This window comes from Ursus maritimus, unplaced genomic scaffold, assembly GCF_017311325.1.
Source record: "Ursus maritimus isolate PB19 unplaced genomic scaffold, ASM1731132v1 scaffold_11, whole genome shotgun sequence".
Classification (NCBI taxonomy): domain Eukaryota; kingdom Metazoa; phylum Chordata; class Mammalia; order Carnivora; family Ursidae; genus Ursus; species Ursus maritimus.
Genome location: NW_024423453.1, coordinates 17,782,623 through 17,805,546, shown reverse-complemented (window position 1 = coordinate 17,805,546; position 22,924 = coordinate 17,782,623). Strand labels below are relative to the sequence as shown.

Here is a 22,924-nt window from a genome sequence, read left to right as displayed (position 1 = left end):
TGTGCTTTCATGAGATTCGACGGTGATTTAGTAACTCCATTAGTAGCCTTTAGTAGGAAAGACATAGCAAACATAAACACTGTATACGTGCAAAAAAAGAAATGCTATAATTTGGATTAATTCTCATAAGGAAAGGCAAGTTATGCATTTCCAAATACCTGCTAAAAAACTGCATGCATGTCTTAAAACTCTGGAAGTTCAGTATATCCAAACCTAAAGCCATCAACTTTCTCACTGAACACCAGTCCTCTTAACTCTTGTGACTAGTTTCCGTTCTACTTTAACGAAACTGAAATCCAATATTGTAGATGGTGCTCTGTGGGCGTGGCTTATGCACAAACGAGGACCTGGAAATCCCATCAGGGAGCCCTTCTTGGCAGAAAAGGCTTTGGTCCTTCCTCAAGAAATTAACCAAGGGATGACGCACTGCCATATATTTTACGTTAAAATATAATGTGACTAAAGTTTTAAATACTCAATAGTTTGATTAGAAAACGAAATACCCACCCTAACTGAATCACTAAGATGGCTTCTACTTTACACATCGCTCTCCCAGGCAGGTAGGTTTAAAACTCCAAAGTAACATTACTGCACTTGGTCTCCAACACGTGTTGCTAGGTCTAAAATAGATTTTTATGTTACACTAGGTTTCCTAAATGCTGCGTGTCTTCTTCTCTCTTGACCGCTCATAAGGCGCATCATCATATTAAAATCTCTGAGAGGTCCTTTAGGAAAAGACAAGTTCATTTAACTTTGCATATACTGGTGGTTTTTGTTTGTTTTTGTTTTCGTTTGTTTGTTGAATTTCTCGATGAGGAGTGCCTGCTCCACAGTCTTTTACGGAGCGCCTGTTAATCATGGGTGAGAAATACATCGCAGGTTGTATGGCCTCCCTTCGCTGCCCGCAAGGTTGTAGCCGTCACCCATGGGCTCCCACCCTCCCAAGTTTCCGACTCCCTCCCCCCGCCTGTTGCCATCATTCTTGTGTGGGCCTCACCTGGCTTCCCAGAAGCCCCCAGCACCAGCACGCCTCTCCTCTGTGCTGGGCCTTCTCCAACCCTGCAGACCGATAGCAAATGCATCTCCTACAGCGTGGCTCTCTTGTCACAGGCTCCAGCCAGCCTTGAATCTGTCTCTTCTGCAGTCTGTCCTTCAGGTAGCCGCAGTGATCTCTTTAGAACATCCCTCTGATTATGGCACCCTCCTGCCCGCAAAGCTTCGGTATCTCCTGGTGTGTCTCAGAGAACGGCACAGGCCAGGCCTGTCACAAACAGCCCTCACTGACCATCTTTCACCCCTCTTTCCCGCCCTTGCTGCTCCCCTGTCCTCTCCTGCTCCACCCCCGCTGGCCAGGCACCAAACCCTCTGCTTCCAACCCCCACAGACATATTTGCTGTTGCTAGAACACTCCACGCTCCTTCTGAGCCATATTTCTCTGCTCACATTGATCTTTGTCCCCATCTCCCAGCCAGAGAGAAGTGCTTTTTAATTACTGTTGTATTTTATACTTGCCTTTTATGGTTCTTCTGCGTTATGCTAAACATTTTGTCTCCTTTTATGCCACTGTAATGTCCTTTCCGACAGGAACTGAGTCTTACTCATCTCTGTATCTTTTGGATTGTCTCGTACACAGTAAGTGTTCAGTCACTATCCTTTTTGTGGCACTTTCATTTCATTCAGAAACAGCTGTGGGAGAAATATTTAAATTCTGCTATTTTGGTCCACTTGTTAAAATATACTGAGCTTACCCAAACTCCAAGAGTGATCAAATTCAGTGAGAAATAGTATGTATTTTCTTATCACTGCTTTCCCATCTGTTCTATTCACTTACTTTGTACTTAATATAGCAGACAAGTAAGCCGATTATTTATCATTTATTAGAACATATGCGGCTGACCGATTGCTTTTTAGCTGATAACCTGATCTGACCTCTTTGTAACTGGAGACAATTAAATTGAATTCAGTTTATTCTTTTAGGAAGAACTTAGTAACTATCACTAAAATGAGAAAACATATCCATTTGTCCTTTAATTATGCAGCAAACAGGGAAAGCCAGTGTTTTCAGGGATGCAACAAGCGTAAGTGTAGGCTGTCAGCCCTGCTCTGTATCACAGACACATCACTCCCTGGCCCTTTCCCTAAGAAGCCACCAGAAGGTCTTCTGGTAACCATACTAATAGGCATTTGATTTGAAACCTGATAATTACTCATTTGATGTAGATCTTACTAGAAGCTGCAATGAAAATTGTTGGACATGTGGGGAAAAAAAATAGCCCATTGAAAATGAAATAAAACTGGTGAAATAAAATTTTAAAAATGTGTACCAGGATGGAAAACAAAAGAAAATACGATCTTATAACAAAAATACAGGCTCCAAAAGAGACAACAAGATGAGATTGTATAAACTAATTAATGAAGACTATGATTTTGCCTTCTTTTAAAGTTCTTTTTTTTTTTTTTTAAAGATTTTATTTATTTATTCGACAGAGAGAGACAGCCAGCGAGAGAGGGAACACAAGCAGGGGGAGTGGGAGAGGAAGAAGCAGGCTCATAGCGGAAGAGCCTGATGTGGGACTCGATCCCGTAACGCCGGGATCACGCCCTGAGCCGAAGGCAGACGATTAACCGCTGTGCCACCCAGGCGCCCCATCTTTTAAAGTTCTAAATTTGATTTGTGCAAAAAAGGCTTTCATTAAACTGTAAATTAACTTTTATTCACATTTATTTTATTACTTACATTTCTCACATTTATTATTGTTCTCTTTAATAGTAATCATATTTACTTTCTAGTTAAGTTCTTATTGAATAAAGAATGACTTTTAGTGTCCATTCGACACTGAAAATTTGTCGTATTGATACTAACTTAAGACTTAACTACAAAGAGAACTTTATCCCCTCATCCCTTTGGTCTCTAATGCTTTTCATCACTGTTTTGGACAATTGTTTGTGACTGATAATGGAGACATGTCAGTGCCAGCAACTTCCTACTGGAAGTGAGATCAATTTATTTAGTCAGTAAATATTTATTGAGTACTTAATAAGCAGTCACCAATAAAAGTGAAAAACAAGAAAACTAAGGTTTATGCCCACAAAGCATTTACATTTTAACAGCCTCTTTTTAAAGAAAGAGAAAAATTGGCTATAGAATAGAATAAGATTATAAGCTATGAGAAAAGAGACACTGCCATATTCCTAGAGTTCTTGGTATAAAGGAGGTGCTCAGTAAATAATAGTTAAATTAATAAATGAATGCTTTGAAATAGCTTTGTAGCCAGAGAAAAGATCTACAGAATCTAGAAATTTAGAGTGTTTTTTTTTTTAATTTATGTGTCTAATATTGTCTTCTTTCTCATCCCCAAACTGTAGCGAAGGCTAACCATGTCCTGTGAAAACCCAATCCACAGCACATATAAAGCACATGAGGCCCTGCAGGGTGCTGGACCAAGGCTGAGTATTTTAGAAGTCTTTGGTTGAAGGAGACAAAAACCAACTCAAGCCAAAGGAGATGTATTTGGGGAATATTAGAAACTGAGAAAACTCATGGGAAATGTGAAAAAACTGGTGTGGACACAGGCAGAGTTCAAGTTATCTATAGATTCTAAAACAAGGATGTTCAGAAATAGCAGGAAGTATTTGCTTAGGGAGCTGGGATAAATGAATGCCAATTGTTTTCACTGTGTCTGTCATTCTGCATAAGTTTCAGGAAGGTTAGCTTGGGTCATCATCTCCCATCTCTTAGCGAGGAGAGGACAGAACATCAAATCACTTTCCTGAGATCGTATCCAATAGGGAATACAAAATTCTCAAGAGGGAATCGGGATGTAATTAGGAAAGGAAAATAAATGCTAGGAAACCCCAGCTAGAAAATGCCAGCCATAGTGCTTATGTCAACTGAGGCATATCAAGAATTGTGACATCACATTCTACCCCACTTATAAACTCACAAGTCAGCGTGCCACAGTTTCATAGCTATACCACAGAAGACACAAGACTTTGAGGTCAGAGACAAAGAACTTTCTTACTCATTGCACAGCAGGCATCAGGGGCTTCATGTTTGCACTGGTTCTCCCTGTCCCCACGCTGTATGGGAATGATGCAGGAGCAGGTCCGGACAGATGTCACATGCACAACTAAGGAACTACGAGCCTAGGACTCTCAATCTTACAAAAGGGCTGCTAGCAGACTTGCCCAAATTTTGCCCCAGAGAGAGCCTCGTTTTTATCTTGTACAGTAAAGAAATCTGCCCTCCGCATTGAAAGGAAACACCATATTTCCAAGGCTATTTGCTACACAGACATCCTTGAACAGGTATCCAGACAAATGATGCCACAAGATGGGCAGAAACATGAGGGATTCATGGGGAATTGTCTACTAACAACACCAGAAGATGAGCTGAAAGGGACAAAGAGACATTGACAGGTGAAAGTCTGATTCAAATCAAAGTAGAAAAAACCAATATACAAAACATTAAAATTTAAGTTCAAAGGGACTAGAGGATAAAATAAGGTTTGGGACACGTAGCTGAGAGGTTTGGGTTTTGTAGGTTCAGACGGAACAAGGCAGTGGTGCTGGTGCTGGTGTTGGGAGGTGTCCTCAAACCCCAATGGCTGTGTGTGTCAGGCAGGCTTAGGACATCAAGAACAGGGTGGCTCTTGTGTTAGTTTGTGCCTGTATCTGCTCTGTGGAAGTTGGAGAATTATATAAATGTATTTGTGAAGAAGATGCAGAAACACGTGGAGATCAGGCAGAATTGTTTGAGGTTCAACCAAGATTTCAGCTTTATGCCATTGCCTTAACCACAGCGTGCTTACGCTTCACTCAACAAGCTGTTCTTCGAGGTTCCCAGAGCAGTGTCTGGGCCTTTCATAGTTTCCTAAGGGAGAAGACTGTGGCCGTCATGCTTTGAAATACTTTCCCCATCAAACTTTACTCTGTATGATATTGGCATCTTCTCTGTCCAAACTCACAAGTACTTCCTGGAAGAAAAGACACCAGACGCAGTCACTGTAGGTTCCAGGCCTTCTCGCAGGGCAGTGATGGCGGTGCAAGTGTGGGACTTGGGCCAAGAGTGACACCCTTAACCTTAAGGGGGGAAGTGGGCAAGAGTGGCCCACGTCCCTAGTTATCCGGCCTGTATTTGTTTCTGCTGTGGTGCGCCTTGCAGGAATATTCACAGGAGTAGCTCTGCTTTGAAAACATATCAGTGGCTTCAGGACAAAAACAACCACAACAACAGTCTTTGGCATTAAAGAAAAACCTTTTTTCCTTTTTAACTGAAGTATATGCTAATATAGATTGAAACAAGAGTAAGAACTTCAAGTAGTTTCCCCAGGGAGGTGGTAAGCAATTTAAAAAATATGTTTTAAGGGAGAGAAAAACTGGTCAGTCATTTTTGAAAATTAAGTAATGGAAAGCTAGAGAGAATATAAAAGAAAACTTACATTAAAGAAATGTTTTATCACTTATAAAGTCAAATAGAGGCTTTATCTGAAGTATTTCCTCCCTTTTTTTTTTTTTGTAGTGACCCTACTCAAACCTTGAATAATGAATTCCTTCATGATAACGAAGTACTTCAGAATAGCTCAAAGAAAACTTGACTTCATGGCACCAAAGCTGCTATTTAAGATATGTTTCGTCAAATATACTCATAAGGGAATGCTTAAGAATAAAGATTGGAGGTGATCGAGAATTTCCAATGGACAAAAAGCAATTATAAATAAGAATATTTCTGTACGGTCTGAAAATGCATATATGGGTTAGTTTACGAACTCTCATTTTTTTAATCAATTGGTTGTTAGACAGGAATATCACTTCTTTCTGCAATGGATGTTGTTATAGTCCTGCTTAAAACAGGAATTCTTGATGTAAAATTTATCTTGGATCAGGGGATTTCCAAACCCAGCTGGCCACATCAGCCGCTTCTCAGGATTTTCTGAAAACCCGCCGGGTTTGTGAAGCGTGGCCCTGGGTCTACTCGCTCAGCTTCCTCCTTTAGCAGATTGACTCGGAAAACTTCATCTGGATCCTGTGACGGACCTTCTTAATCCCAGCTGAGTGATTTCCCATTGCCAGGTTTCCCAGGTCAACCTCTAAGATTTTACATTCCACTTTTTGTATTGATTATTCTGACATTCTTCCTTCCCCATAAGGGAATCCGTAGAGAAGTTTAATTATTTCAAAGACGAGTGGATGATACTTTCTTCTTTAACCTATCACACTACTGAACAGAGATGCCTCTGTTTTCCCATCATAGATCAGTACAGGAAACAGTAGCATATATCCCAGTTTTGAGAAATTTTTTATTCAATTTTTCAAGTGAAGATAACCATGCTGTATGAAAATACAACCATGACATAATGAAACACATCTGAACCTTGAATGAGCACAGACTAAACAGTATCACTGAGTTTCCTACTATTTCAAAGCATATCTAAATATCTGCAAGGTCTAAGTTTCTATAAGAAGAAATTGGGGGCGCCTAGGTGGCTCAGTCAGTTAAACGTCTGCCTTCGGCTCAGGTCAAGATGTGGGGAACACGGGATAGAGCTGACGTGGGGCTCCCTGCTCACTGAGGAGTCTGCTTCTCCCTCTGCCCTTTCCCCACCCCACCCCGCACTCATGCTCTCTCTCAGATAAATAAATAAATAAATCTTAAAAAAAAAAAAAAAGAAATTGATCTAAGAATTAGAGCAAAAATTTGCTCAAATGTAAGCAAACTTTTTATTTTACTTGGAAAAATGATTTACGGTTTTTGTGTATTCTTCACCCGGATTCTCTCAGTGGTAGGATTATATAACCACAGTACGCTTACTAAAACCAGGAAACTGACATTGAGAAAACACTGTTAAAAAAAACACTCATAAACCTTATTTGTGGGGCGCCTGGGTGGCTCAGTTGGTTAAGCCTCTGACTCTTGGTTTCAGCTCAGGTCACGATCTCCTGGTGGTGAGACTGAGCCCCGCATCAGGCTATGTGCTCAGTGAGGGGTCTGCTTCAGATTCTCTCTCTTTCTCCCCTTCTGCCCCTCCCCTGGCTGTGCACTAGGATGTGCTCATGTTCTCTCTCTCTCTCTCTCCCTAAAATAAATAAATAAATAAAATCTTTTTAAAAAACACCTTATTTGTATTCCCCATGGATTTTTTTTCATTTTTTAAATAGTTCTATGACATTTTATCACACACATGGATTTACATAACCACTGCTGTAATCAGGATACAGAACCATTCCGTCATCCCCCCAAAACTGCCTCATGCTCTCCCTTTATAATCACACTTTTCCCACAAACCAAGCCCCTGGCAGCTATGGTGACAAAAGAATTCACAGATAATTTAGTTTTAAAAGTCCAACTTTATTGAGCTAAATGTATATATTAAATAATAAAATTTGTTTAACTTTGTGTTGATAAAGCCAGCCATTACCACTAGGGAAACATGAAATGCAAGGCAGCAATTTCCCTTTCGTCTTTCTGGATTTCATACAAAAGTAACAAGATGAACATTAACAAAACCTGTATGCTCACTTTCAGTGAAATCAGAAGACAGACATAATTCACAGATTCGAATAAAAGGGTAGGGTCTGCTGCGAGTGGTAAGGGCATCCCCTAAGCTTGGATGAAGAACAGCAAATATTGTTTCAGGGGAAGGGGGCAGCAAGACGGCCCAATGGCCGCAGAACTCAGATAACAAAAGAGGGCAGCCAAAATACCCTTTCTTAAGGTAAAAGACCAACCTGAAGTAACCAACCTATATTTGATGCATACATCGAGACCACTACTGACCCCAGACAAGATTTTTAAAAATCTAAATATCTTATTTCCATAGAAGAAATATAGCTATTTGCGGGGGGGGGGGAAGCAGCAAGAATAAATCACTTCATAGAAGAATTCTACCTGACATAGAGCTGAAAATTTTCATGTCTTCAAAACTGTTCTAAAACGTGGGGAAAAAAAACCACTTTCAAATACTTTGTATGCCGTCTTCATAATGCATGAACTTGTTGTTGCAGTTTAGTTAAATAGCACTAGTCCCTCAACGACGAGGTTCAGTTTCGGTAACGATGATGCATTAACCCTGCGTAACTGCATAAACACTCACCGCCGGCTTTCAGTCCACAAATCTCTATGTACATAACAGATACACGTTATGACCAGTGTCCGTCATGTCACCCCTTTCAAAGCCTGTTGGCGACGGGTCACTGAGTATCCTGTCACTCACTTTATGCACAGACAGCAAAACATGAAATCCTGTTGTTTCTTTGTCTCCCAATGACAAACCGTTGTATCGTTTTACAAGAATGGATCATTGAAAGAGGAAATTAGCCAACAAAGATTTAAGTGTAGTAAGGACATGAAAATTGATGATGCTGGAGTAGAACTGGATGTGAGGAGATTTGAAAGTAGCAGCAAAGATAGGGTGAGATCCAGGCCTCCACGAAGTTATAGGACCCACCGTGTTAGCAAAGTTTGATAAATATAAGAAACAAACCAAAGTTGTTTTAATATCTTTTAGTTTCAGATGTGCGAAGGACAGGAAGCCCCTGCGGTTGAACCCATCTGCAGCCATTGTGAGAGGACTGAGGTTGACTCCACTGCCAGGAAAGGTTGCTTTCACTGTCTGAGCACAAACTGGCTAATGTTATCTGGTGAAACCGTGGGCACAGCTCTGGGCGCTCTGAGCAATGTGCACCCAGATCGCAAGGGTTATTAAGATCTCTTCGCATGATTTCAGTGTGCAAGTATTTTTATGTTTTCACACTTCAGTGCAAAATGAGGACTCCCTGTTTAAATGGGTACCAACTTACGTGAAAAAGAAAATACATGAAAATGACATTTTTGGCATCTATCAGAATGACAAAAATCCCAAAATTAGATCGTTTAAAACCTTCCCTTTGTGGGGCGCCTGGGTGGCTCAGTCTTTAAACATCTGCCTTCGGCTCAGGGCATGATCCCAGGGTCCTGGGATTGAGTCCTGCATCGGGCTCCCTGCTCCGCTGGGAGCCTGCTTCTTCCTCTCCCACTCCTCCTGTTGTGTTCCCCCTCTCTCTGGCTATCTCTCTCTCTATGTCAAATAAATAAGTAAAATCTTTAAAAACAAACAAAGAAACCCCTTCCCTTCGTGAAAGGCCCTGAGAAATCAGGCGCGCTCCTTCACTGCAGGGCCGGCTGCCACTGTCTCTATGGGAAGCAACTTACTACATAATGAAAGAAGAGCCAAAGGACAATAAAAATTGCAATGTGGACCAAGTGAACAACACTGGCTTCCTCTTCTTCTCATCTTACCTTCACTGGATGGAGGCACTTTTCACTCAGTTTTGAGAAAAAGATGTTTTTAGAACTACTGTGACCACTAATATCACATGTGGCCCCTATCGTCATCCCTAAAAAATTATTTGAAAAATAGAATGGATAGAAAGGGAAAAGGACCAGGGCTATGATTTCAATTTTCTTGTATTTGTAGTAAAAGTTCTAATTTTTTTTCATGGGCAGAGCCTTCCGTTGACGTGCCTGCGAGGTGGCCGTTAGCCTTTCCAGGGGCCACGGGCCTGAGCGTAGGGGAATTCTTGATGGCCAATGACAGACATAAAGGTCATAAGAAAAAGAGAAACGATGGTATGGAGCTCCTCACAAAGCACACTGTTGGAAGTAGGACCTGCATTTGTACTTTTTCAGTCCACAGGAAGAACCTGCATCTACCTTCCCACACTGAAGTATCCACTTTTTCAAATCACTGGGAGGAAACGGAAGCAGTCGCTACCAGTTTCTACAACGGAGAACGGACAGCTTGTGCTCTTGTCGATCATAACACATTTTAACGTTTCTTTTTCCCAATAAAAGGAGACTTCTTTTAAGACACAGTAACACGGGGGTGTGAGGAGGTGATCGGCAGGAGGTGGTCCTCTTGGAACTCCCAAGTAAGTGGGAAGTTAACCCTGTAATGGCTCGAGGGGACTGAGCCATCTGGTTTCACAGTTCATTACCCTTTCGCTCTCAGGAGCGACACATTCTGTAAGGAGTTGCTCTTTGCTTGCTGAGCAGTTGAGAATAGAAACGAACAATGGGATTAAGTTCATTCTGCTTCCCTGCAGGTTTCCATCCTCAGGGTGCCCTCAATTTGAAGAATAGTAACATCAGCTCCGGAGTTGGGGAAATGAGAACAGCAGGCAGAACACACGGGTGTAAAGCAATCAAGTACACATTTGTAGAGAGATAGCCTACTTCGGAGGAGGCCAGTAGCAAAACCAAAAACAGAGTCAGTCCCCACCAACCATCGCCACGCCATCGCTGTGGACAGGTAAAGGACAGGCAGCGTTCTCGAACTGACCAGAGTGGGGAGAAAATCCTTCTTCCGGAATCCGTGAAATTTGGTAAAGGCTAATTTAGTGGTTTTCCCTCCCTTCCTTCCTCTTCCCCTCCCTCCCTTCCTCCCTCTCTCCTTCCTTCCCTCCCTCCCTCCCTTCCTCCCCCATTCCTTACTGCCTTTCCTCCTTCCTTTTCTACAGAGAAATATCCTCCCCACGCTCCTCTCCTCAGCTTAGGAGCTTTGCAGAGTATACTAGTTACCAAGTGCTTTTAGGCACTGTGCTCGATGTATCATATGCAATTACTTCGCATTCAATCCTTATAACATTTTATGACGTTCTACTGCTCATATTTTATGAATTGAGAAAATCATGTTAAGGTAGTTAAGTAACTTTTTCATTGTCAAAAAAAAAAAGTATTTGCCAAGATTCTGTATTTGTCGTTACTGAATATTAAGTAGAAGGAAAAGCTGAAGAAGAAACAGGTGACAATTTAAGGTCTATGGATGAGTCACGCAAACTGAGATTGGAAAATGTGGAGAACAAAAGGTGACGGGTGACCCAATATTACTTCCAAAATCATAAAATCTATAAGGAAATGTTTTCTTTATTAAGTTTTTAATTTTAATTCCAGTATAGTTAACAGGAAAACGTTAACTATTATGCTGTACCTTACAAACAGAAGAAGAAAAAAGGGCATAATTTACATCCAAAACAATGTTAAGTATTAATGAAAGGTTTTGTAATAGGAAGAATTTAAGTTAAGGGTAATAATCCTTAGAAAATTTTTAAAAAATAAAAAGTTATATGATTTTGATGGAAAAGATCTGCCTGTAGGGAAGATTTGAAAAGAAACGATCTCTTAATTATTATCTCATATTATCTTTTAAGTACGAGACAGGAAATGATGACCAAACCCGAAGCTACACCCGTGGAAGTGAAAGGAGGGCCAGATGACGTGTGATTTTCTTCCTGCTCGGAGATTTGTCTGCAGAGACTTTAAGCAGTCAGTCAGCAGAGCATCAGGGTGGTTCCCGGCAAGTCTCAGAAAGTGAGACTCTGGCTCGTTAGCATGACTTTGAATGTGCAAAGGTTATCTTTGAATGTAGGAAAGAACTAAGATGATAATATGTTAAACTATTATCTATAAACTGAGTTTTGAAGCAGGGCCTTGATACACACTTAAAACCCTCATGTACGCAAAACTAGAGAACGCAAAACAAAACAAAACAGCTGCTACAAAACCAATTCCTAACGGAAGGAGCTCTCATTCATTAAAACTACTACAACAAAAACGTGTTCCTACCTTCTCATAGAGATCCATCCGTTAGCAAGGATAAGTAAGTTATTATTAGCTACTGTTTAGGAAAACTTGGGGATTAATGGGATTGTGCTTTCTGTTGGCATGAGACATAAATTCCACTCAGTAAGGATTCGAATACTAAATTGGAAAATCCCTTGCACCTACAATGTAAACTTTATTCCTGGCAAAATTGTCTTTAGCATCAATGTTAATGTATGTAGAACACTTAAAAAAACAAAACAAGAAAACGTCATAGGTTTCTGTAGAAACTATTCCCCTGGTAGTATACTATTGGGAGAAATTTTTTTTTAATGGCCTGTGTTATATTGGAAAGAGCACTGAGTTTCCAGGAAACCTGAAAGTTGTCTCTGCTTTGCTGTTCTTTGTTCCATATTGCTTCCTGAGACACTGTTTTATCATTTATGAATTAGAAATAATCATTCCTGTTCTTCCAGCTCTTCATAGGATTATATGAACCTATTTTATAAGAACTATTATATCTAAATTTAAAATACTGGCAATTTTTCATAATGGAGAATCAATTTAAAATTATTCCTAAATTTTAATAAAATGAAAATCTTCAGAATTAAATTTGAGTTGTCATAAATTCCAGTCCATTCCCAGTAACAAAGTCACATGAAATCTCAAACATTTACAAAGAAGAAAACAAGCAGGCTATGATAAGAGAGAAAAATCTGAAAACCGTATTCAAATATTGCAAGACAAATGTAATTTAATGACGGTAGTTGGCAATCTGCATTTTGTCCCGTTAGCGTTCCAATAATGCTGGGGCGCGGCAACGTTGCCTTGTATTTTCTGTCCCATAACTTTGTCCTTTCCTGACCTTTTGGGCGACTATGTGAGCAATTGGATCCCTGCAGTTGACCTGTCACCTCTATCTTTTCTTCCATCCCCAGCTTCAGCTCCACACGCACCCACTGCACCGGGCACCGACAAAGAGTTTCAAAACCTTCCCTGATTTTGGTAAGACTGGAGAAGGCATGTGTTCCCTGAAGAAGCGCAGTCAAAATAGGAACAGCCAGGATTTTAACCAGATTCTTTTTTCCAAAACATGCATGTATCAGGACACATGGGGGGCTCAGTTATTTAAGCGTCTGCCTTCAGCTCAAGTCATGATCTCAGGGTCCTGGGATCGGGCCCCATGTGGGGCTCCCTGCTCTGTTTCTCTCTCTGACCCCCACCCCCGCTCGTGCTCTCTCTTGTGCTCTCTCTCTCGTACGCATGCGCTCTCTCTCTCAAATAAATAAATAAAATCTTTTTAAAAGTGCATGTATCTCCTTTACTATGAAATCGTATATTTCAGTTAGCAATTGACATAGGATTCAAAACATATTCCCCCCAAAGCAGGTTTCAATGACATTTCCGATTTGTAAATTAAAACATGAGAGGAAATTTAAATTTCTAGAACACATAGCCTTGTTTTTAACCTCCCAAATAGGCTTTTTCATATTGGTAAATTTCTCTTTATAATAAATACATTGCTGACAACTCAGAGGCAAAAGTACTTTAAAGGAAGAGGCGCGCATTTTGCTCAGAGCACTTCAATTGATCTAAACAAAGGCTGGGCTCCAAGTACATGTGACTTTGGAGATCAGAAGATTGCAGCTGCTGGCAAATAAGTAGGTTTGGGGAATTCATACTTGGGGAGGCCTGCTATGGCTGCTCGGGCCCCTTGTACTATGTCAGTGGTTTATTGAGCAATCAAAACATTTAGAATTCTCGTGGAAATTGGCCTGAAGCAGGCATGAACATACTGAGGTGTAAAGTAATGATTAGTTCATGAGTAAAGGTGTTGCCCTGGTGTTGGTTTTTTTGGTTTTTTTTCTGTTCTTTTTTTTTTTTTTTTCCTGGTCTGTTTTGGATTACCCTTAATGGGAGCAAAGAACACAGAAGATTTTCTGAACATGTACAGAGTTGTATTTCTCACAGAATATTTGAACTATCTCCTTACATCAGAATCAGGCATGGGCTAGGCAATGCGATTGGAGCTCTGTGAAATGAATTGCTAAAAGTCCCTCATTGTCGACTCATGACAAACTTCACCCTTAAATTTATTTTCTGTGACTTCCTTACAGACCGGTGCTGCACTCTGCCCCGCACTCACTGATAACACATTGATCGGAAAATTAGTAGTGAACCCAAATGGCTCCTGTGCCCCCAACCCCCTCTATCCTACAGCCCTGAAACCACTACATTAAGAATGCTCTTGTATATTTACTTTTAATGCCCTGAGCTCATTTGAATAGAAGTCCTCTTTGATCAGAGTCCAAATTCAAATCAATATTGTGGGGCCTGGAAAACAGATGAGACAGGCCCACTCATACCAAGCCTAAATGAACTTGCTGTTTGGTGGAGAGGACAAGGGTGATGTTCATAGACACTTCATCAGAAGATGCAAGTACAGACCGGTGTAAGGCCTTCTAGCCTGAATAATAGGGGGGCAATTTTAGTTACAAAAGTCTTCTGAAAGGAAGGAAAGGAAAAATTATTAAGTCTTGAAGTATCTTTTGAAAACCTACTTCCTAGGAGAAATTTTCGCAGGCCAGCAGAGGTATATTTGCTTCATATGGTTTCAGGAAAGTCTTGTAGAAAGGTCCTGCTAGCCAGGCAAAGGAAAGCTAAGGCCTGACCAGGCCAGATTCAGGATCTCATAAAGGGAAGGTGATTCAGCGGCCCCAGGTGATAAAAATATTCATATTGAATCTTTTGGTTTGCAAGTCATAGAAATCCACTCAAACTATTTCTGGCAAAGAGGGGGCTTTATTGAAAAGCTGGATTGCTTCACCACAGAATGGCAAGATGTTGCTTAACCTAAGGGGTGACCCAAACCAGGCGTTTGACACCCTCCTGACTGTTTCTCTTCTGTCTGTAGATCAGCTTCTCTCATAGGCTGGCAGGCTTTAAATCACATAAAGCTGCCACTAGAGGGGATTTCTTCTCTTCCCAGGGAGGGCAGAGATTGGCCCACTCTTGGATAAATCAACTTTGACAAAGGAAGGTAGGGTACAATCAATGTGAGCAGTTATTAAAAATTTAAGGTTAAGTGCAGAAAACAGTAGCTGGGAAACTAAAAGGGGTGAGACTCCCAGAAAAAGGGACTAGTTTTGTGCGGCAAAGAAAGCTGGAGGTAGGTAATGCACCCGAGAATGGGACGAGAAATGATCCGTTGGGCTCAAGCTGAGGATGCTCGGCGAGAGGCACTGAGGACAAGGAGGCGAGAGCAGAAATTCGAACGCGGGAAGAAGGCCTAGGGTAGCATTTCCAGGGGAGAAGAACCAGGCAGTATCCTGCTCAAGCGACTGGAATAAAAGTCTCAGAAATGACCAGGCGGGGAGGTCAGGAGCAGCAAAGACTGCTCCTTAGAAATACAGTTAAGGCCAGTGAGCGATTCTGGCTTTGAGAATGAGTGACGCTGGACTCCCCTGAGCCCGTTACTAGTCTTCAAAGGACCCCAGTGTCAGGGCTAGTGGGGCCCTCTGTCGGGTCCTCCAGGTTCTCAAGACTGGCATTCCTGCCACCGCTCCTGGGCCTCTGGAACCCATCCCTGGCTGAGGGAGCTAGAATTTCTGCATCAGATCAAACCTAGGTCACGATTTGTTTTCAGCTACTTCAACTGATTGACCAATGCACGATTCTTTTTCTTTGCTCTTACGAACTGGTGAAGTCTGAAGACAAACTAAAAGACAAAGCAAAACAAAATTTCCTGAGAACAGTTTCACAAATTTCCTCTCTTTTAAAATTGAACCTTGTTAATCCGATTAAAGCAAAACAAAGCAAAACTTTTTTTGCTTGTTTGTTTAGAAAAGGTAGTGAATATATGAGGCTGATAAAAAAATTTATCTCTAGGCAAAGGACTTGAGCAGACATTTCTCCAAAGATGATATCCAAATTGCCAACCAGCTTGTGAACAGATGAAGACCACCACTAACCATTAAGGAAATGCAAATCAAGACCATAACGAGGTATACTTCACACCCCTTAGGATGGCTACTAGCGAAAAAACAGAAACCAAGTGCTGTCCAGGATGCAGAGAGAGTGGAACCTTTGTGTCAGTGGAAAGGAAACAGTATGGTGGTGATTCCTGAAATAATTAAAAAATAGATTACCATATGATCCAGCAACTCCACTTGTGTGTGTATGTGTGTGTGTGTATTCTGGATATATATAAACATATCTCCAAAAGAATCAAGTCTTGAAGGCATATCTGCACACCCATGTTCATGGCAGCACTAGTCACAATAGCCAATAGGTGGAAACCACCCCGGTGTCCATCAGCGGGTGAATGGATAAACAAAATGTAGTCTATTATTTCGCTGAAAGGGGAAGGAAATTCTTACACATGCTACAATATGATTAGCCTCAGGGACATCGTGCTAAGTAAAAGAAGCCAGTCACAAAAAGATGATTACTGTGTGATTCCACTTATGCGAGGTAGCCAGAGCGGCCCGAGTTATAAACAGAAAGCAGCTCGGTGGGGAGGGGAGATTAGGCAAACTGGGAGGTGTTGGGTGGGTACAGAGCTTTGATTTTGGAAGATGAACAAGTTCTAGAGATTGAGGGCACAACAATGTGAACATACTTCACACTACTGAGCTGTAGTCTTAGAAATGGTTAGGATGGTAAATTTTATGTTATATGATTTTTACCACAATAAATATGCAAATTATGACCGGAATTTGTTGATGTGAAGATATTTGGAATGTTTCTATTATGAAACAATTTGATATAAGCAGATTTTTTTTATTTCTTGTGATTTGTAGGCCTTTATATTATATGAAGTTTTCTTCTTAAAATTGCATTTGCGCAATTGCTAACTTTGTAATTGTTGCATTAACCTTTAAAAAATTATAATAAGATGTTTTAAACACTGTTGGTTTTAAAATTAAATTTTCCCCTGTAATTCAGCTTTTAGGAAATAAAGAATAATTTATTTTAAGCAGTGTTTAAATAAATCATAATTAATGATATTTCAGATACATCGACTAAGCTGGGCCTTGTAATTAGAGAGCTAATTACATTGAAAATGCAATTTCGCTATCCCCCTGGGCTCGTGCGGTTCTTTCCATGCTCTAATTTCAACATGCAGTGTTTATGTGCCACTAGGCAACACCTGATGAAAATATTTAAGTAATGCAAGGACAGTTTTATACCTATGAAGACATGCAAAAAATAGTTTTATGTGAGAAAGATGATTATCTGCTTCAAATTTTGAGTATGTTCTTTGATTTACGTATGTCTCATTAATGATAGCTAGGCGACATAGTTGTCACCACAAGTCTAGATTGCTCAAAATACTGGTTTTGAAAAAGCGTGGTCATGGTCAAGCCTTCACATATAAACTCTGTACCAAGGCGCGAAGAGATATCACCAGGTGGCAACCATTTCGCAGTTGAGGCGTTAGAATACTTAGCTTAATGCAACGTAGAATTAAGAGGCGGGGATAGCTAATTCTCACAGAAAGGTGGAATTTAAAACTGGACCTGACACAGAGCAAGTACGTCGGCCAGGAGGAGCTTCGTGCCTCTGATTTTTATTCTGTGACAACAGAAGTCCTTGAACTTTTTTGAATTCCAGTTCCTTCAAGCATGAAGTAGAACCAAGAAACACTGGCTCTTCAAGCTCTTCTAAGAACACTAAAACAACAACAACAAAGCAAACAAAACCCTTCTGTGTATCTCCTTAGCAGGATGTAAGTTGTTTGAGGAATATTTAGGATTCCTTTTTCTTAGGACAGACGCAGTGACCTGCTGTGCAGGAGTACTTTCAGTGGAACGGCAAGAATTGTGTCTTTTACAGTGCGTTACCAAGACGCTGGTTGTTGAAGAATTACAAGCAAAAAGGTCTTCATAACGCATGTGTAAACTGAATGTTTGTACACTCGTTTCTGAAAATCAGAACCTCTCATAATGGCGTTCATACATCTTTAATAAAAGTGAGCTTATACCAGGTAAAGCAATGTGGGGAAATAGGATAAATAAAAACGTGAAGAAGGTATATATATATACTAAAGAGATTAGACACGAAATTAAGATGAGTCAATTCTTTTTGTATTAAACATAGAACCATTGAGTCAAGCAGTAATTAAATTTCTGTGATAAACCTTTCGTATATTGAAGTGCTGTTGTAACTTCTGGTGCCAGAATGTCCCCTAGCATCTCTCTATGAAATTACTGATTCCAAACAGGCTGATAATTTTGAATGTCAGACTTTAGAAAAACAGAACTATTAGGTCAATAAAATAGCCTCTGTATTTTCTAAATCCTTTGGAATTATAACAATTTGATCAAAAGATATAGATCTGAAGTACATCTATGTATTGGATTACAAAAGTCAATGAGCCACTCATTGTTTAGGCTTCTAGTTAAAAAAGCTTACTGGTAATTGTATTAATTTATTCATATGCATTGATTATTTCTGCCTTCTCAACACTGAGAAGGCTCGGAATTACCTATAGATGCACTTACCATTAGAATATTTGCAAAGCTATGTTCATCATTAATTATTTATGTTTTCCTGTTGAAAGTAATTAGATCCAAACATGTTAGTGACAGAAACATCACTTTTGTGCATACTTATGAGTTTTTACTGAAAATAAAATGTGGACAATAGATTTCTTTTCTTTTGCCTCTCCCTTTAAATCTTTTCTCATTTTTCACTCCTATTTTCCTTCTCTCTCAAGAGTTTTGTTAGGGACGTGGAAGAATGGAATCAAAACTCTTCTCTGGTCACCCTGGGTCCATTCTGCTGTGAAGTTCTCATCAGTGATCACAATGATGAGAAACAAACAGCAGGATATAGTCAAGGACACACGAATCCAGTCATGGAGCAAAAACCTACAGATTAATATTTTCGTGTTGATTCTTTTACTTCTAAGGGAGGTAAACTAAGGGAGATCTGATGTTCCTTATGCCCAGTTCATGAAGTTTTATTTTTAAAAATGTCATCAAAGTAGAAATATATTCAAATAAAATATGGTCCTAATATTTTGTGAATTTGCAAAATGTGGAGTCTTCACATTGTGACAGAACCAGAGTGATTTCAAGATTCGATGACTAATTCACCACAACTTATTGAAGCTGCCACACGATATCTGGGTCATTTTTTAAGGCACCCTGTTGACTTGAAATACAAGGGGAAAAAGAGTTTTGAATAGTTTTGCTGTAGTGCAAAGAGATTTCGTCTTCGAGGGACAAGTGATATATACATCATGCTTAGAAAATATATCTCATTTCATTGACATCTGTGAAATATATATTTAATTTAACACATCTTCTTTGAACACCTAGTATATCCATAACACCATTACACATATTATTCATACCATTTGCTAATTTGCAGTTTGCACTTTAGTGTGATATACACACATGGGATATTAAGTTAACATGCTTGCAATGTAACTGTGTACTAATTCTCCCAAGAAAGTATATCAATACATTCGAAATGAGTGGAATGACAATGACCCATGAGGGAGAGGAAAAGACCATCATGGGCTAGAGTGGTTTCTCTTTGGAAGTGCCAGACCTTGGAAGGCATGTGGGCCATACTCTCAACTCTCCATCTCACCATGTTTTCTCTTGCTCTCTTTACACCTGTTGAATGACCTTCTTTCCCTTCTTATTGTCGATTCTTTTATCTCCCTGCTTCTCTGAGTTAGCTACCATTTCTCTTTCACACAGAGCTCAATCATCACTTCCTCAGGGAATGCCTTTCCTGCTTTCACTCACAATGAGAAACTAATAAGGTAAATGATAGTTGTCTTTTGTTTCTGATCTCTGTTACTGCATAACAAACCACCTTAGGGTTGAGTGGTCTACAACAACCAAGTGTCACTATCTCTCATGGTTGTGTAGGTTGCCGTCTCAGTGGGGCAGTTATCTCTTGGAGTCTCTCATACCTTCTGAAGGTCTGATGGATAGATATCCAAGATGGCTTCTTTGTGCACACGTCTGAACTTCAGTCCTCCTTGGCCTCTTGGTCTCTCCTTATGATGTTTTACCCTCCAGGGCCTCTCCAGGTAGCTGAGACTAACACAGAAAAATAGTTTCACTTCTTGCAGCAACTGGCCTCTGAGAAGCAAGAAGCACAAGCTATCATGCCAGTTAAAGTCTGCCCCCAGAAGAGAAATTATGTCACTTCAGGGATATTCTATTAGTCAAAGCAATCCCAGGATTTAAAGGGTGCAAAAATGCACTTTATTTCTCCGTGGATATGTGGAGAAGTCACATTACAGGAGAGCATATAGGGCAGAAGTTCTTGTTACAGTCACCTCTGAAAAATATATGATACAAATATAAGTATAAATATAGTATTAGCCACGTAAATTTTAGAGTGAAGAGTAACATATACAAGCATGCTGCTTGGAAAGGGGAATGATGAAAGATGGCAGGAAGCTCAGGTGGAAACGTGAGGGTGATGTGGGTTTTATCTGGTTATTACAGAACAGGAAGTCAGGACAGAGTGTCAGGAATGAATTAAAGGAATAAAAGCATCTTTGAGAAAGGCCGAAAAATAGGAGGAGGAAATATGTGATAAAAAACAGAGTTCTTGAGCAATAGCATTTGGTGGCTTTCATAGAAATAGTGAGGGAAGCAATGTGTCATCAAAAGCCAAGACAAGGGGTGCATGGGTGGCTCAGTCCATTGGGCGTCAGACTCTTGATTTTCTCTGGGTCATGATCTCAGGGTCCTAGGATGGAGCTCCATGTCAGGCTCCACTCTGGGAGTCAGTTTGAAATTCTCTCTCTCCTTCTCCCTCTGCCCCTCACCCTGCTCATTCTCTCTCTCTTCCTCTCAAATAAATAAATAAATCTTAAAAAAAAAAAAAAAGCCAAGGAAAGAACCTATTTCTCTAGCTCCTAATGTGGCTAAGACAGAAGTACAGCCCTGGGCTAGAAGACAGACTATAGGGATAGCATTGCAAGTATAACTACGTGTCTCATAAAGAGGTTTATGGACTAAAAGCATTGCCAATCCAGGACTGAAAGGGAACGGTTAAAGGCTTTATCATCTGTCTTGGTTTAAAATGTATTGTCATGGGTATAGTTTGGATTTTTATATTAAGTCTTCGTTTTAGCATCGAAGCACAGATATTTAAGAAATAAATTTTTGAAATGTGGCCATCCTTCCACCCACCCAAAAAATTACCCACTCCCTCTTCTCCTGGGTTGTATCTGTAGTATTTCAAGGAGCTTGCAGAGTGTCAAGCGATTAAGGATGGCATCTGTTCCCCGTGGCTGCCCTCTCCCCACCCTGGCCTTTTCCAAAGCAGCCTTGCTCGGTCTGGTCTACGTGTGTTTGCCCATGTAGATCGCTTCTGTGACACCCTCTAATCTTGTCCAGAGGCTCCACGGGTCCTGTTAGGACTCAGTTCATGCTTGGGCCTCTCTTGGGTGTACAGAAATCATGCTGTTATTCTTGTTTATGCTGAGACCACAGAAACTCAGTGAGGCTTCGTATAACTCTTTACCCCTTCCTGATTACTAGAGAAAAAGGAAACCATCTGCTTCTAGTGTAAGGAAATTGTATGAGGCTTACTGGAAATACCTGAATCCAGTCCTACTCTAAGGCCTTTCCTTGTCTTCATCTCCACCAGGAAAAATGAGGCAAAGATTACTTCCACACTTGCCTCCCCCAAAATATCTGGAGTCCTCTGGACCTCAAGACAGAAGTCCGTCAAGACTTCCTTCTGCAGAGCATGGATATCTCTACCTCCGACCCCATTCTATCTACTCACTCTTACATCTCTTTCTCACTTGTTCCTTCCCCCAAACCTTTTGGAGTTATTTTTCATCTTGGAGTTGGGAAAGAAGAGAGAGAAGGGGACAGAAGCAGTGAAATTTCACTTGAGTCCTCTAGTACCTTCTTGCCTTGAATTACCTTGTTGGCTAGATTTTACCCATAAAAATGTAAGCTTTTGATCCTCAGCAGTCTGTTCTTTGATTCTATGAGTACATTTCTTCCAGCAGAGGATCGACGCAGTTGCAGGGTAGCATGAAATATAGTGGATACATGATGATTAATACTTCAAGATATTATTCCACTACAACACTGAATTACCCAACTTAGAGGTTACTCAACTTTTTGCTTTGATATAATAAATAGGGCAGGGAAAATATTAGTTTGAATTGTATGAAATTGCTACTAGTTGAGAATTTTAACCAGAATGGCAGAAAAAGATTGCAACACAGAAGCATGGGGTCTAGTGCATTTTTTTTTTCAGGACCTGGCCCATGTACCATCTGCTTCAGAATTAAATGTAGTAGATGTAGTGGGAGGTAATACAATTATTAAAGTTGTGATAACTGTATCCTGCCCCAGGCTTTCTAATCAGAAACTCTAGACATGAGGTCTGTGATTTTTCATTTGTAACCAGCGTGAGACATGACTGGTTATTTGGTACACGTACCAACCCCTCCTTAGGAGTTTTTATTTTTCGTATGGTGCCAGTGAATAATCAACCTGAGTTGGCAGCAGATAATAGATCTTTTTCAGAGGAGGCCATTCTTCCCTTTCCTTGACTTCAGCAACGGTGGACTTGTATCACTTTGTCACATATGCTAACTGAACACTTAATTATATTTTTATGTCATTGTTTATCTTTTTTAAAAAATTTATTTATTTATTTATTTATTTTTAAAAGATTTTATTCATTCATTTGAGAGAGAGAGAGACAGCCAGTGAGAGAGGGAACACAAGCAGGGGGAGCGGGAGAGGAAGAAGCAGGCTCCCAGCCGAGGAGCCCGATGTGGGGCTCAATCCCAGAACGCCGGGATCACGCCCTGAGCCAAAGGCAGACACTTAACGAATGAGCCACCCAAGCGCTCCTAATTTATTTATTTGATAGAGAGAGAGAGACAGCCAGCGAGAGAGGGAACACAAGCAGGGAGAATGGTAGAGGAAGGAGCAGGCTCCTAGCGGAGCAGGGAGCCCAATGTGGGGCTCAATCCCAGGACCCTGGAATCACGCCCTGAGCCGAAGGCAGACGCTTAAAGACTGAGCCACCCAGGCGCCCCTATGTCATTGTTTAATGAACGATTCATTTCACTTACAGAGAAGAGAAAACTATTCTTCCTTAGTAAGGCATATTTTACACCAAAGAAATACACAGCAGAATCAAGTACAGAGAAACTCAAAACTGTTTCCTTAACCATTGTTTGTTTAAATAAATGGGGATTGTGTCTACATGTAGCAAAGAAAAAGAAAAACCGGAAAATGTAAGTTGCATTTATGTAAAATAAAACCAGGATTGAAATTTTTCCTCCTAGAGCTGAAATTACTTTATTTGACATAAGGCAAAAGATATAAC

At 40.4% G+C, this 22,924-nt stretch overlaps 1 long non-coding RNA gene across 1 annotated transcript in view; it reads right to left on the bottom strand.

Annotated features, from left to right (window-relative positions):
* Positions 1 to 17,571: 17,571 nt before the first annotated feature.
* The window catches only part of LOC103661821, a 39,603-nt gene continuing 34,250 nt past the window's right edge, over positions 17,572 to 22,924 (bottom strand). Inside the window, exon 3 of the long non-coding RNA XR_568282.1 lies at positions 17,572 to 19,644. This is a non-coding gene — a long non-coding RNA (uncharacterized LOC103661821). The remainder of the gene's footprint in view (positions 19,645 to 22,924) is intronic.